General features: G+C 48.5%; 1 non-coding gene across 1 annotated transcript; it reads left to right on the top strand.

Moving 5' to 3' along the window:
- Positions 1-648: 648 nt before the first annotated feature.
- Positions 649-755, top strand: LOC119624533 (U6 spliceosomal RNA). Its single transcript, XR_005240699.1, has one exon. It is a non-coding gene; the product is annotated as a U6 spliceosomal RNA (small nuclear RNA).
- The last annotated feature ends 13305 nt before the right edge of the window (positions 756-14060 follow it).

Here is a 14060-nt window from a genome sequence, read left to right as displayed (position 1 = left end):
GAGGTCAGGAGTTTGAGACCAGCCTGGCCAACGTGGCAAAACCCCATCTACTAAAATACAAAAACTAGCTGGGCATGATGGTAGGCACCTGTAGTCCCAGCTACTTGGGAGGCTGAGGCTGCAGTGAGCTGAGATTGTGCCACTGTACTCCAGCCTGGACAACAGGGCAAGACTCTGTCTCAAAAAAAAAAAAAAAAGAAAAAGAAACATGAAATACAAATATCACCTTCACTAAAACAAGGGATAGAAGACCACAAAACAAACAGAAAACAACAAAACAGCAGGAGTAAGTCCCTACTTATCAATACTAACATTGACTATAAGTAGGCTAAGCTCTCCAATCAAAAGAGTGGGCTTGGAGTGGTGGCTCACGCCTGTAATCCCAATACTTGGGAGGCTGAGGCAGATGGATCATTTGAGGTCAGGAGTTTAAGACCAGCCTGGCCAACATAGTGAAACCCCATCTCTACTAAAAATACCAAAACTGGCCAGGTGGTAGTGGCACACATCTGTAATCCCAGCTATTTATGAGGCTGAGGCAGGAGAATCACTCGAGGCTGAGAAGCGGAGGTTGCTGTGAGCCGAGATTGCGCCACTGCACTCCCACCTGGGCAACAGAGTGAGATCCTGTTTCCAGAACAAAAAGTTGTGCTCGCTTTGGCAGCACATATACTAAACTTGGAATGATACAGAGAAGATTAGCATGGCCCCTGTGCAAGAATGACACGCAAATTCGTGAAGCATTCCATATTTTTATGCTCATCACCACCGGCCATCAGAGAAATGCAAATCAAAACCACAATGAGATACCATCTCACACCAGTTAGAATGGCAATCATTAAAAAGTCAGGAAACAACAGGTGCTGGAGAGGATGTGGAGAAATAGGAACACTTTTACACTGTTGGTGTAAACTAGTTCAACCATTGTGGAAAACAGTGTGGTGATTCCTCAGGGATCTAGAACTAGAAATACCATTGGACCTAGCCATCCCATTACTGGGGATATACCCAAAGGATTATAAATCATGCTGCTATAAAGACACATGCACACGTATGTTTATTGTGGCACTATTCACAATAGCAAAGACTTGGAACCAACCCAAATGTCCATCAATGACAGACTGGATTAAGAAAATGTGGCACATATACACCTTGGAATGTATGCAGCCATAAAAAAGGATGAGTTCACGTCCTTTGTAGGGACATGGTGAAGCTGGAAACCATCATTCTCAGCAAACTATCGCAAGGACAGAAAACCAAACACCACATGTTCTTACTCATAGGTGGGAATTGAACAATGAGAACACATGGACACAGGGTTGGGAACATCACACACCGAGGCCTGTCATGGGGGAGGGGGGGAGCGGGGAGGGATAGCATTAGGAGATATACCTAATGTAAATGACGAGTTAATGGGTACAGCACACCAACATGGCACATGTATACATATGTAACAAACCTGCATGTTGTGCACATGTACCCTAGAACTGAAAGTATCATAAAAAAATTTAAAAAAAGTGGATGAATGGATCAAAAAACAAGACGCAACCATCTCCTGCATACAAGAAACACTTTACCTATAAAAACACACATAGACTAGGCCAGGTGTGGTGGCTCACCCCTGTAATCCCAGCACTTTGGGAGGCCGAGGTGGGCAGATCATGAGGTCAGGAGATCGAGACCATCCTGGCTAACACGGTGAAACCCTGTCTCTACTAAAAATACAAAAAATTAGCCGGGCGAGGTGGCAGGCGCCTGTAGTCCCAGCTGCTCGGGAGGCTGAGGCATGAAAATGGTGTGAACCGGGGAGGCGGAGCTTGCAGGGAGCCGAGATCACACCACTGCACTGCACTCCATCCAGCCTGGGACACAGAGCAAGACTCCATCTCAAAAAAAATACAAAAACAGAAACAAACAAACAAACAAAACCACATAGACTAAAAGGAATTGACAAGGATATTCCATGCAAACAACCCAAAAAGCAGGGGTAGCAAAACTTAGAGAAAATTAATCAATTTCAAGACAAAAAGTATAAAAAGAGACAAAGCAGGTTATTATATAATGATAAAGGGGTCAACTCAGCAAGGGAATATAACAATTGTAAATACATATGCACCCAATGCTGGAGCTTCCTGATATAGGAAGCAAATATTACTAGAGCTAAAGAGAGAGATCCCAATACAATAATAGCTGGAGAGGCCGGGCGCGGTGGCTCAAGCCTGTAATCCCAGCACTTTGGGAGGCCGAGACGGGCGGATCACGAAGTCAGGAGATCAAGACCATCCTGGCTAACATGCTGAAACCCCGTCTCTACTAAAAAATACAAAAAACTCTGTATTTTAGCTGGAGAGGCCGGGCGAGGTGGCGGGCGCCTGTAGTCCCAGCTACTCGGGAGGCTGAGGCAGGAGAATGGCGTAAACCCAGGAGGCGGAGCTTGCAATGAGCTGAGATCCGGTCACTGCACTCCAGCCTGGGCGACCAGAGCAAGACTCCGTCTCAAAAAAAAAAAAAAGGCCGGGCGCGGTGGCTCAAGCCTGTAATCCCAGCACTTTGGGAGGCCGAGACGGGCGGATCACGAGGTCAGGAGTTCGAGACCATCCTGGCTAACACGGTGAAACCCCATCTCTACTAAAAAATACAAAAAACTAGCCGGGCGAGGTGGCGGGCGCCTGTAGTCCCGGCTACTCGGGAGGCTGAGGCAGGAGAATGGCGTAAAAACCCGGGAGGCGGAGCTTGCAGTGAGCTGAGATCCGGCCACTGCACTCCAGCCTGGGCGATACAGCGAGACTCCGTCTCAAAAAAAAAAAAAAAAAAAAAAATTAATAGCTGGAGATTTCAACACCCCGTTTTCAGCATTGGACAGATCAATCATCCAGACAGAGAATCAAAGAAACAGGACTTAATGTACACTACAGACCAAACGGACATTGACAGAACACTTCACGCAGCAGCTGCAGATCACACATTCTTACCTCAGCACATGAACCGTCTTCAAACATAGACCCCATGTTGGGCCACAAAACAAGTCAACAAAACAGGAAGGAAATTTTAAAATCTTTTGAGACATGAGAATGGAAACAACATGTCAAAACCTGTGGGACACAGTGAAAGCAGTATTAAGAGGGAAGTTTACAGCTATAAGCGCCTACATCAAAAAAGTAGAAAAACTTCAAATAAACCACCTGATACTTTTTTTTTTTTTTTTTTTTTTTGGAGACAAGGTCTTGCTCTGTTGCCCAGGCTGGAGTGCAGTGGCACGATCATAGTTCTTTGCAGCCTTGACCTCCCAGGCTCCAGTGATCCTCCTACCTCAGTCACCCAAGTAAATGGGACTATAGGTGCACAATCACCACATCCAGCTAATTATTGTACTTTTTGTAGAGACAGGGTCCCACCATGTTGTTCACGCTGGTCCCACACTCCTCGGCTCGAGCAATCCCACCTTGGCCTCCCAAAGGGCTGAGATTACAGGTGTGAGCCACCATTCCTGGCTATGATGCATGTTAAAGAACTAGAAAATCAAGAGCAGGCCGGGCACGGTGGCTCACGCCTGTAATCCCAGCCCTTTGGGAGGCCTGACTGGTGGATCACTTGAGTCCAGGAGTTTCAGACCAGCTTGACCAACACAACGAAAACCCATCTCTACTAAAAATAAATACAAAACTTAGCTGGGCGTGGTGGCTCACGCCTGTTGTCCCAACTACTCAGGAGGCTGAGGCAGGAGAACTGCTTGAATCCTGTAAGCGGAGGTTGCAGTGAGCCAAGATGGTGCCACTGCACTCCAACCTGGGCGACAGAGCGAGACCCTGTCACAAAAAAAAAAAAAAAAAAAGAAGAAGAAAAGAAAAACAAACACAAAATTAGTAGGAGAAAACAAATAATAAAGATCAGAGCAGGCCAGTTTCATGGGCATGGTGGCTCAACTCCTAGGTGCTCAGGAGTTAGAGATCAGTCTGGCCAACATGGCAAAACCCCATCTCTCCTAAAAATATGGGGAAAAAAATGGCTGGATGTGGTGATGTGTGCCTGTACCCCGGCTACTCGGGAGGCTGAGGTGGGAGAATCACCTGAGCTCAGGAAGTGGAGGCTGCAGTGACTCGCGATTGCACCCTATACTCTAGCTGGGTAACTGGATTGAGACTGTCTCAAAAAAACAAAGACCAGAGCAGAAATAAATGAAATGGAAAGGAAGGAAACAATACAAAAATCAATGACACAAAAAGTTGTTTTTTCGAAAAGATAAACAAAATCAACAAACCTTTAGCCAGACTAAGAAAAAAAGAGAGAAGACCCAAATCAATAAAATCGGAGATTAAAAAGGAGACATTACCACTGATCCCACAGAAACTCAAAGGATCATTAGAGGCAACTATATGCTAATAAACTGGAAAGCCTAGAACTGCGTCAATTTCTAGACACATACAACCTATCAAGACTGAACCATGAAGAAATCCAAAAACCTGAACAGGCCGTGTGGAGTGGCTCACACCTCTAATCCCAGCACTTTGGGAGGCTGAGGCGGGCAGATCACCTGAGATCAGGAGTTCGAGACCAGCCTGGCCAACATGGTGAAACACTGGTCTCTACTAAAAAATATATAAAAATTAGCCGTACATGGTGGTGGGTGCCTCTAATGCCAGCTACTCGGGAGGCTGAGGCAGGAGAATCACTTGAACCTGGGAGGCAGAGGTTGCAGTGAGCCGAGGTCGCGCCACTGCACTCCAGTCTGGGTGACAGAGCAAGACTCCATCTCAAAAAAATTAAAATAACAAAAACTTCAACAGACCAATAACAAGTCATGCGATGAAAGCTGTAATAAAATGTTTCCCAACAAAGAAGCCCAGGAACCCAATGACTTCACTGCTGAATTTTACCAAACATTTAAAGAAGAACTAATACCAATCCTATTCAAACTATTCTGAAAAATAGAGGAGGAGGGAATCCTTCCAAACACGTTCTACGAGGCCAGTATTATCCTGATACCCAAACCAGACAAAGACATACTAAAACAATGACAGGCCAATATCTTTTATGAACACTGATGCCAAAATTCTCAACAACATGCTAGCAAACTGAATTAAACAACACATTCAAAAGATTATTTATCACGACCAAGTGGGATTTATCCCAAGGATACAAGGATGGTTCAACATACACAAATCAGTCAATATGACCCATCAGCCGGGCGCGGTGGCTCACGTCTGTAATCCCAGCACTTTGGGAGGCCGAGGCGGGCGGATCACAAGGTCAGGAGATCGAGACCATGGTGAAACCCCGTCTCTACAAAAAATAGAAAAAAAAATTAGCCGGGCGCGGTGGTGGGCGCCTGTAGTCCCAGCTACTCAGGAGGCTGAGGCAGGAGAATGGCGTGAACCCGGGAGGTGGAGCTTGCAGTGAGCCGAGATTGCGCCACTGCACTCCAGCCTGGGCGACAGAGCGAGACTCCACCTCAAAAAAAAAAAAAAAAAAAAAAAAATGACCCATCATATCAACAGAATGAAGGACAAAACCATAGAATAACTTCAACTGATGCTGAAAAAGCATTTGATAAAATTCAGCATCCCTTCATGATAAAAGCCCTCCAAATCTGGGTATAGAAGGAACATACCTCAACACAGTAAAGGCCATATATGGCAGACCTACAGCTAATATGATACCAAATGGGAAAAAACCAAAATCCTTTCCTCTGAGATCTGGAACACAGCAAGGAAGCCCACTTTCAGAACTGCTGTTCAACATAGTACTGGAAGTCCTAGCTAGAGCAATCAGACAAGAGAAAGAATTAGAGGGCATCCAAATTGTAGAGGAAGGGCCGGGCGTGGTGGCTCACTCCTGCAATCCCAGTTACTCAGGAGGCTGAGACAGAAGAATCGCTTGAACCTGAGAGGTGGAATTACAGTGAGCCGAGACGGTGCACTGCACTCTAGCCTGGGCCACAGAGCGAGACTCCAGAGACTCCATCTCAAAGAAAAAAAAAAAAGAAAGAAACAAAGAAAGAAAAAGAATGAGATCCTGTCATTTGTTTTGTTTTTTTGTTTGCTTGTTTTTGAGATGGAGTCTCGCTCTGTCGCCAGGCTGGAGTGCAGTGGCATGATCTCGGCTCACTGCAAGCTCCGCCTCCTGGGTTCCAGTGATTCTCCTGCCTCAGCCTCCCGAGTAGCTGGGACTACAGGCACCGGCCACCACATCCAGCTAATTTTTGTATTTTTGGTAGAGACAGGGTTTCACCATGTTGGCCAGGATGGTCTTGATCTCTTGACCTCATGATCAGTCCACCTCAGCCCCTCAAAATGCTGGGATTACAGGCATGAGCCACGGCGCCCAACCAAAATCCTGTCATTTATAACAAAGCAACAACATGGATGGAACCGGAGGTCATTATGTTAAGTGAAACAAGCCAGGCACAGAAAGATAAACTTCACATGTTCTCACTTATTTGTGGGAGTTAAACTTTTTTTTTTTTTTTTTTTTTTTTTTGAGATGGACTCTTACTCTGTTGCCCAGACTGGAGTGCAGTGGCGTGATCTTGGCTCACTGCAACCTCTTCCTCCCAGTTTCAAGCAATTCTCCTGCCTCAACCTCCCGAGTAGCTGGGACTACAGGTATGCACCACCACGCCTAGCTAATTTTTGTATTATTAGTAGAGATGGGGTTTCACCATGTTGGCCAGGCTGGTCTTGAATTCCTGACCTTGTGATCCACCCGCCTCGGCCTCCCGAAGTGCTGGGATTACAGGTGTGAGCCACTGTGCCTGGCTGGGGAGCTAAAAATTAAACCGAATGAACTCATGGAGATAGAGAGTAGAAGGATGGTTACCAGACGCTGAGAAGGGCAGTGGGTGGGGGGTGAGGTGGGGCGGGGATGGTTAATGGGTGCAGAAATATAGTTAGATAGAATGAAGAAGATCCGTATTTGGTGGCACAGCAGAGTAACTGGAGTCAACAATAATTTATCGAACATTTAATAAACAAATAAAAAAGTATAATTAGATTTTTTTGTAACACAAAGAAAGGATAAATGCTTGATGTGATGGTTATATCATTTACCCTGATATGATTATTATACATTATATTCCTGTATCAAAACATCTCGGCCAGGTGCGGTGGCTCATGTCTGTAATCCCAGCACTTCGGGAGGCCGAGGCGGGTGGATCATGAGGTCAGGAGAACGAGACCATCCTGTCCCAAGTGGTGAAAGCCCGTCTCTACTAAAAATACAAAAATTAGCTGGGTGTGGTGGCGTACACCTGCAATCCCAGCTACTCAGGAGGCTGAGGCAGGAGAATAGCTTCAACCTGGGAGGCGGAGATTGCAGTGAGCCGAGATCACACCACTGCACTCCAGCCTGGTGGCAGAGTTATAATCTGTCTCAAAAAAAAAAAAAAAAAAAAGTTTCACGTACCCCTAGGCCAGGTGCGGTGGCTCACGCCTGTAATCCCAGCACTTTGGGAGGCTGAGGCGGGTGGATCGCTTGAGGCCAGGAATTCAAGACCAGCCTGGGCAACGTGGCGAAACCCTTTCTCTACTGAAAAAAAACAAAATTAGCCAGGCGTGGTGGCAGGCATCTGTAATCCAGCTACTCAGTAAGGCTGAGGCAGGAGAATGGCGTGAACCCGGGAGGCGGAGCTTGCAGGGAGCCCAGATCGCATCACCACACTCCAGCCTGGGCGACAGAGCGAGACTCCATCTCAAAATAAATAAATAAATAAATAAATAAATAAATAAATAAATAAATAAAAGTAAAACAAGACACACACACACACACCCACCCCTGAAAGAAGTGCCTGGAGTGAGTCTCCTGGCCTCCCAACAGGACCCCCAAAATTGAACCCTTGATCAATGCAGCTGGATGTGCAGGCAGAGGTGGTAACAGCGCAGGGAGGCTGGGTCTCCTGAACCCGCCTTTCCTGCCCAGCAGTCAGCCGGGGAGAGTGAGGAGCTCACCCGCTGGCTGCGTACTCCCTGCCAAGTACATCCTTCAGTAAGCGCCTGGAGCCGGCACAGGCCTGCCCTTATGCCACTTACGTGCTGGGAGACGCAGGGATTAGTCAGGTGTGGCTCCTCCCCTGCATTTGCTCCAAATCCAGGGACAGGGGAGTTCCCAAAGCCATAAGAAGGCATTGTTCTAAGATACCCTAGAGCCCATAGGGGTAGGCAGAGGGGGCTTCTCGGAGGAGGCAGTGTCTGAGCTGTGTCTTAAAGGACAGGGTGAAGTTAACCTGCCTTATTTAAACTTCACAGCAGTCCAGCCAGGTGGGTGGTGTCCCCAGAATGTAATTGAGGGAACTGAGGTTTGGGTAAAGCAAAGTCAACATTTTTTTTGCATCCGTTTAATCATTTCTTTATCCAATAAGGGTTACTAACTGGCTACCAGGTGCTAGTCAATGAGGCCAAAAAGGCACGTACCTTCTCTCCAAACCCTCTCACCTCTGCAGTGACAGCTACTACTCCCCAAGTCTCTGTCACCCCTTACTGAGCCCTGGGGGTCTCTTGTATAATGGGCTCCCTCCCCACCAACCAGAGCAGAGAGGGGCCGTTTGCTCAGCTCAGCCCTCCTCCAACCCCTCATTCCAGAATGGGTGCGGGAGCTTCCTGCCTGCCCTGGGGCACTGAGGCAGCATCCAAGTGCAGTTGAAGAAAGTCCATGTTGCCAGTTTGGCTCTTTCCACTGCCGGGGAGGCCACTGTGGAAGGTCTTGTTCCTGAGAAATGTGGGTGGTCAGGACGGTGGCTAGGGCTTGGATCCCACTCAGCCCCTGTGAGGTTCCCTCTCCTGGGCCACTTGGCTGGCAGCCTCCAGACCTCTTGGTTGGGCCACACCCTCAGATGCCACCGGGGTACCCCGTTGCTGGTCCCTTTCCTGTGGTCCTCTCCCAGAGTCCCACACCTTGATCTCTCTCCTTCCAAATGTCCTCTTTTCTCTTTCCCCATAGGCTTGACGGCAGCCCTAGTTGTTAGCAACTCAGCGGTTTCACTTTCTCGCAACACTCAGGCTCCCAACCATCCTTTGTAGGAAGGGAAATACCCGCTTCCCAAGCCGGATTGAATCTTAATGCACTGAAGAAGAGGAACAGAAGCAGAAGAGCTCAGTTTCCACCTTGAAATGGGCCGACCGCTCATATCCCACATGAGCCCCCAGCGACCTCTCCTGTCCAGCCTCAACACCTCTTGACCGGACCCGGCCCAGGCTCCTGAACACCAGCCGGGCCCTTCCTGGCATGTCCTCTTCTGGGGCAGCCCCGCTCCAGCCTGTAGATCAGCGCCAGCCTGGGATGGACTGTGCCCTGGTGACGTAACAAAGGGAAAGACAATACGGCATTTTCCCCTTCAAGTTGAACTTCTTGTTTTTTTCTTTGTTTTTTGGCTTTTTTTAGACGGAGTTCCACTCTTCCACCCAGGCTGGAGTACAGTGGCGCAATCCCGGCTCACTGCAACCTCTGCCCCTGAGTTCAAGTGATTTTCCTGCCTCAGCTTCCCGAGTAGCTGGGATTACAGGGACCCGCCACCATACCCAGCTAATTTTTGTGTTTTTAGTAGAGATGGGGTTTCTCTATGTTGACTAGGCTGGTCTCAAACCCCTGCCCTCAGGTGAGCCACCTGCCTCGGCCTCCCGAAGTGCAGGAATTACAGGCGTGAGCCATGTGCCCGGCCTGAACTTCTTCAATTTAAGGTCTTCTTTATTCAGAGCTAGTTATTCCTGTGTTAGTGTACGTGTATGTTAGCATGTCCTTTATGAAATATTGATCATAGAAAATACTTTTTTAAAAACAAATCATTGTTTGACAGAATTAAAATTGGGGGCCGGGTGCGGTGGCTCATGCCTGTAATCCTAGCACTTTGGGAGGCCGAGGCAAGCAGATCACTGGAGGTCAGGAGTTCAAGACCAGCCTGGCCAACATGGTGAAACCCTGTCTCTACTAAAAACACAAAATTAGCTGGGCGTGGTGGTATGTGCCTATAATCCCAGCTACTCAGAAGGCAGAGGAAGGAGAGTCGCTGGAACCTGGGAGGCAGAGGTTGCAGTGAGCCGAGGTTGCGCCAATGTACTCTAGCCTGGGTGACACAGCAAGACTCTGTATCAAAAAAAAAAAAAAAAAAAAAATTAAAATTTGGCAGCTGAGTCTGTTCCCCAAATGTAAGGCATGCTAGCCAGGCGATGGGCGCGTGCGCATGCAGCCTGCGCTTCTCTCTGCTTTTGAATATGTTTGAAACTATTCAGTTACATGTGTTTTTTTAATAATTTATTTTTAATTTTTGTGGGTACAGAGCAGGTATATATATTTATGGGGTTGTTTAAAAAAAAGTCCAGATGGATTGAAAAGTTAAATGTTAATATGAAACATTATGAAACATATGAAACATTAAACTACAAAAGGATTAGGAGGAAAGATAGAAGGTGGTGATCTGTGAAATGTAGAAGTTTTAGGGTGGAGAGGTCAATCTGTGTAGAATGCAAAGCTTCTAAGTCATTCCTCCACAGTAGCTCCCCATGGCTCTCAGGACACAAGCTGAGCTCAGATACCTCCTCCTCCAGGAAGTCCTCCCTGACTTTAACCTCCTGGTTAGGTTAGAAGCAAACCATAATTGGAGACCTTAGGGGCCCATTTACGTTGGGCAAGGTATTGTATGATTTCATGATAATGCATATGGCCCTGTGACCCACCTCAGAGTCAGGGATGGAGGAGCCTGGTGCAGATACTGGCAAATCCTTCGATGATGAGTGAGTAAAGGGATGCAAGGGTCAGTGCCGGGGCTGGGTCCTCCCCGGGCTCCCCAGCAGGGAAGGACGGACAGGAGCCCAGCCCTGGCTGCCCCCTCCTGCCCATGGCCCAGCCTCCCTCTCAGGCACCAGCCGGTCCCAAGGCTCTCTGCAGCCTTTCCCAGGCTCCTTAGTCCAGCTCCAAGCTGCCCCTCTGGCCCTGTGCTACCCCTGGTGCTCTCTGCTGTTGCTTCCAGACATCCTTTCTAGAGTATGGCCAGCCCTTCTCCTGTCTGGATGCTTTCCTTGGCTCCCAGGGTCTGAGCATAAACTGAGGTTCCTCTGCCTGGCTTCCAAAGCCTCCATGATCCCTTCTGCACCTGCTTCCCGTGCTGTTGCCCCAGACCTGAGATCAGCCCCGCCCTGCCTGCCACAGGGTGTGCTCCTTCCGCCTTGCTGCCTCACCTCTCTCACTGGCATGCCTGCTCCTGCCCTGCCCTGCCCAGGTGATCGGCCTGCGTATCCCCTCCCTAACCCTGCACAGAGCACAGCTCCCGGGCTGGCTTCTGGCTTGACTATGTTCCTCCACGCCTCTCTGAGCAGCAGGATCAACGTGAGAAACGCCTGCTGTGTCTGCAGCCTCCCCAGAAGCACAGTACCTTTCGCAGCGCGGACGCAGCCTGTAGGTACAGTTGTCCCTCTCTATCCGTGGGAGACTGCTTCTGGGACCCCCAAGGATTCTCAAGTCCCTTATATAAAATGGCTTAGTACAGTTAACAGCAGAGATGTGTTCTGAGAAATGCATCGTTAGGCAATTGTGTCCTTTGCAAACATCACAGGTATACTCAGCACAGACCCAGATGGTCCAGCCCACTACACACCTGGGCTATACGGGATAGCCTGCTGCTCCCAGGCTACACTTCCATACAGCGTGTTACTGTGCTGACTACTGGAAGCAGCTGAGACACAATGGTAAATATTTGTGTATCTAAACATAGAAAAGGTCCAGTACAGCCGGATGCAGTGGCTCATGCCTGTAATCCCAGCACTTTGGGAGGCTAAGGTGGGCGGATCACCAGAGGTCAGGAGTTCGAGATCATCCTGGCCAATATGATGAAACCCCGTTTCTACTAAAATACAAAAATTAGGGAGACATGGTGGCGTACACCTGTAGTTATAGCTACTCGGGAGGCTGAGGCAGGGAGAACTGCTTGAACCCAGGAGGTGGAGGTTGCAGTGAGCCGAGATAGCCCCATTGTACTCCAGCCTGGGCGACAGAGCAAGACTCTGTCTCAAAAAAAAAAAAAAAAAAAAGGTCCAGTACAATACAGTGTCATAATCGTATGAGACCACTGTCTTACATGTGGCCCATCATTGACAGAAACATTGTTACATGGCATATGACACTGTAGCAGGATGAGCTGCAGACAAAACTCCTTAGACACCTGATCACGAGGTCAGGAGATCGAGACTATCCTGGCTAACACGGTGAAACCCCGTCTCTACTAAAAAAAATACAAAAAACTAGCCGGGCGAGGTGGCGGGCACCTGTAGTCCCAGCTACTCGGGAGGCTGAGGCAGGAGAATGGCGTAAACCCGGGAGGCGGAGCTTGCAGTGAGCCGAGATCCGGCCACTGCACTCCAGCCTGGGCAGCAGAGCGAGACTCCGTCTCACAAAAAAAAAAAAAAAAAAAAAAAGAAGGAAGAGGTTTTTATTCGGCTGGGAGCTCGTGTCTTAAGAGCCGAGCTCTCCGAAAAAGAAATTCCTAGCCCTTTTAAGGGCTTTCAACTCTAAGGGGTCCACGTGAAAGGGTCGTGATAGATCAAGTAAGCATGAGGAACGTGACTGGGGGCTACATACATCAGCTAACAGAACAAAAAGTTTTACAGTGCTTTCTCATACAACGTCTGCAATTTACAGATAACACAAGTCGTTTCGGTGAGGGGTTAATATTATTATTTTAGCCACCAGGGCCAGGTGGTGGCACCAAGGTCATCTGGCTATTTATCTTACTTCTGTTTCTTGCCAACTTTTTGCTTTCTCCCTTTTCTCCTGTTTTATAAACTAGGGAAAAGGGGAGGTGGGGGAGAGGCTGGGAAGGACAGCAGGAGAAGTGGTGGTCTCATTCCATAACACATCCTCCAACTTTTTTTTTTTTTTTTGAGATAGAGTTTCGGTTTTGTTGCCCACGCTGGAGTGCAGTGGCACGATCTCGCGATCTCGGCTCACTGCAACCTCTGCCTCCTGGGTTCAAGGGATTCTCCTGCCTCAGCCTCCCAAGTAGCTGGGATTACTAACTTTGTATTTTCAGTAGAGACGGGGCTCTACTGTTGGCCAGGCTGGTCTTGAACTCCTGACATCAGGTGATCCGCACGCCTCGGCCTCCCAAAGTGCTGAGATTACAGGCGTAAGCCACTGCGCCTGGCCTTTTTTTCCCCTTTTTTTAAAATGAGACAGGGTCTCGCTCTGTTGTCCAGGCTGGAGTGCAGTGGCGTAATCATGGCTCACTGCAGCCCAGACTCCTAGGCTCAAGCAATCCTCCCACCTTAGCTTCCCAACTAGCTGGGACCACAGGTGCATGCCACCATGCCCAGCTAATTTTTTTTTCCGTAGAGTTGGGGGGTGGTCTTATCATGTTGCCTAGGTTGGTCTTGAACTCCTGGGCTCAACCGATCCTCCCACCTTGACCTCCCAAAATGCTGGAATTATAGGCGTGAGCCATCGCACCTGACCACCTCCTATATACCTTGGATTACTTACACCACCTAATACAATGTAAATGTCATGTAAACAGTTGTTCTGTTTTTTTTTTTTTTTTTTTTTTGGAGATGGAGTTTCGCTCTTGCTGCTCAGGCTGGAGTGCAAGCCTCTGCCTCCTGGGTTCAAGTGATTCTCCTGCCTCTGCCTCCTGAGTAGCTGGGATTACAGGCGCCTGCCACCATGCCCGGCTAATTTTTTTATCATTAGTAAATACGGGGGTTTCACCATGTTGGCCAGGCTGGTCTCAAACTCCTGACTTCAGGTGATCCGCCCGCCTCAGCCTCCCAAAGTGTTGGGATTATAGGTGTGAGTCACCACGCCTGGACATCATGTGGATTTTCAGGGGACTCTGAGAGGCGCCTCAAATCCGTTTTGGAATAAGGCAGGTTATTAGCATGGAGTCTAACCGTGAGCTGTCTGGGTGTCCCGGGCTGGCTTTTGGGGCGGGGTTCCTGATGTCTGGGATCTCGGTCCTCCCTGGGAGGCACAGAGACAGCGGGGAACGGGGAGCCTGGGGGAGCATTTAGAAGCTCATGTGCACAGGAAAGCCCTGTCTCTACAAAAAATTAAATCAGCAGGGCCCAGTGGTGCGTGCCTGTGGT

The sequence above is a fragment of the Chlorocebus sabaeus genome, chromosome 1, assembly GCF_047675955.1.
Source record: "Chlorocebus sabaeus isolate Y175 chromosome 1, mChlSab1.0.hap1, whole genome shotgun sequence".
Lineage (NCBI taxonomy): Eukaryota > Metazoa > Chordata > Mammalia > Primates > Cercopithecidae > Chlorocebus > Chlorocebus sabaeus.
Note: the sequence above shows the minus strand (reverse complement) of the source record. Positions and strands in the feature narration are given on the sequence as shown.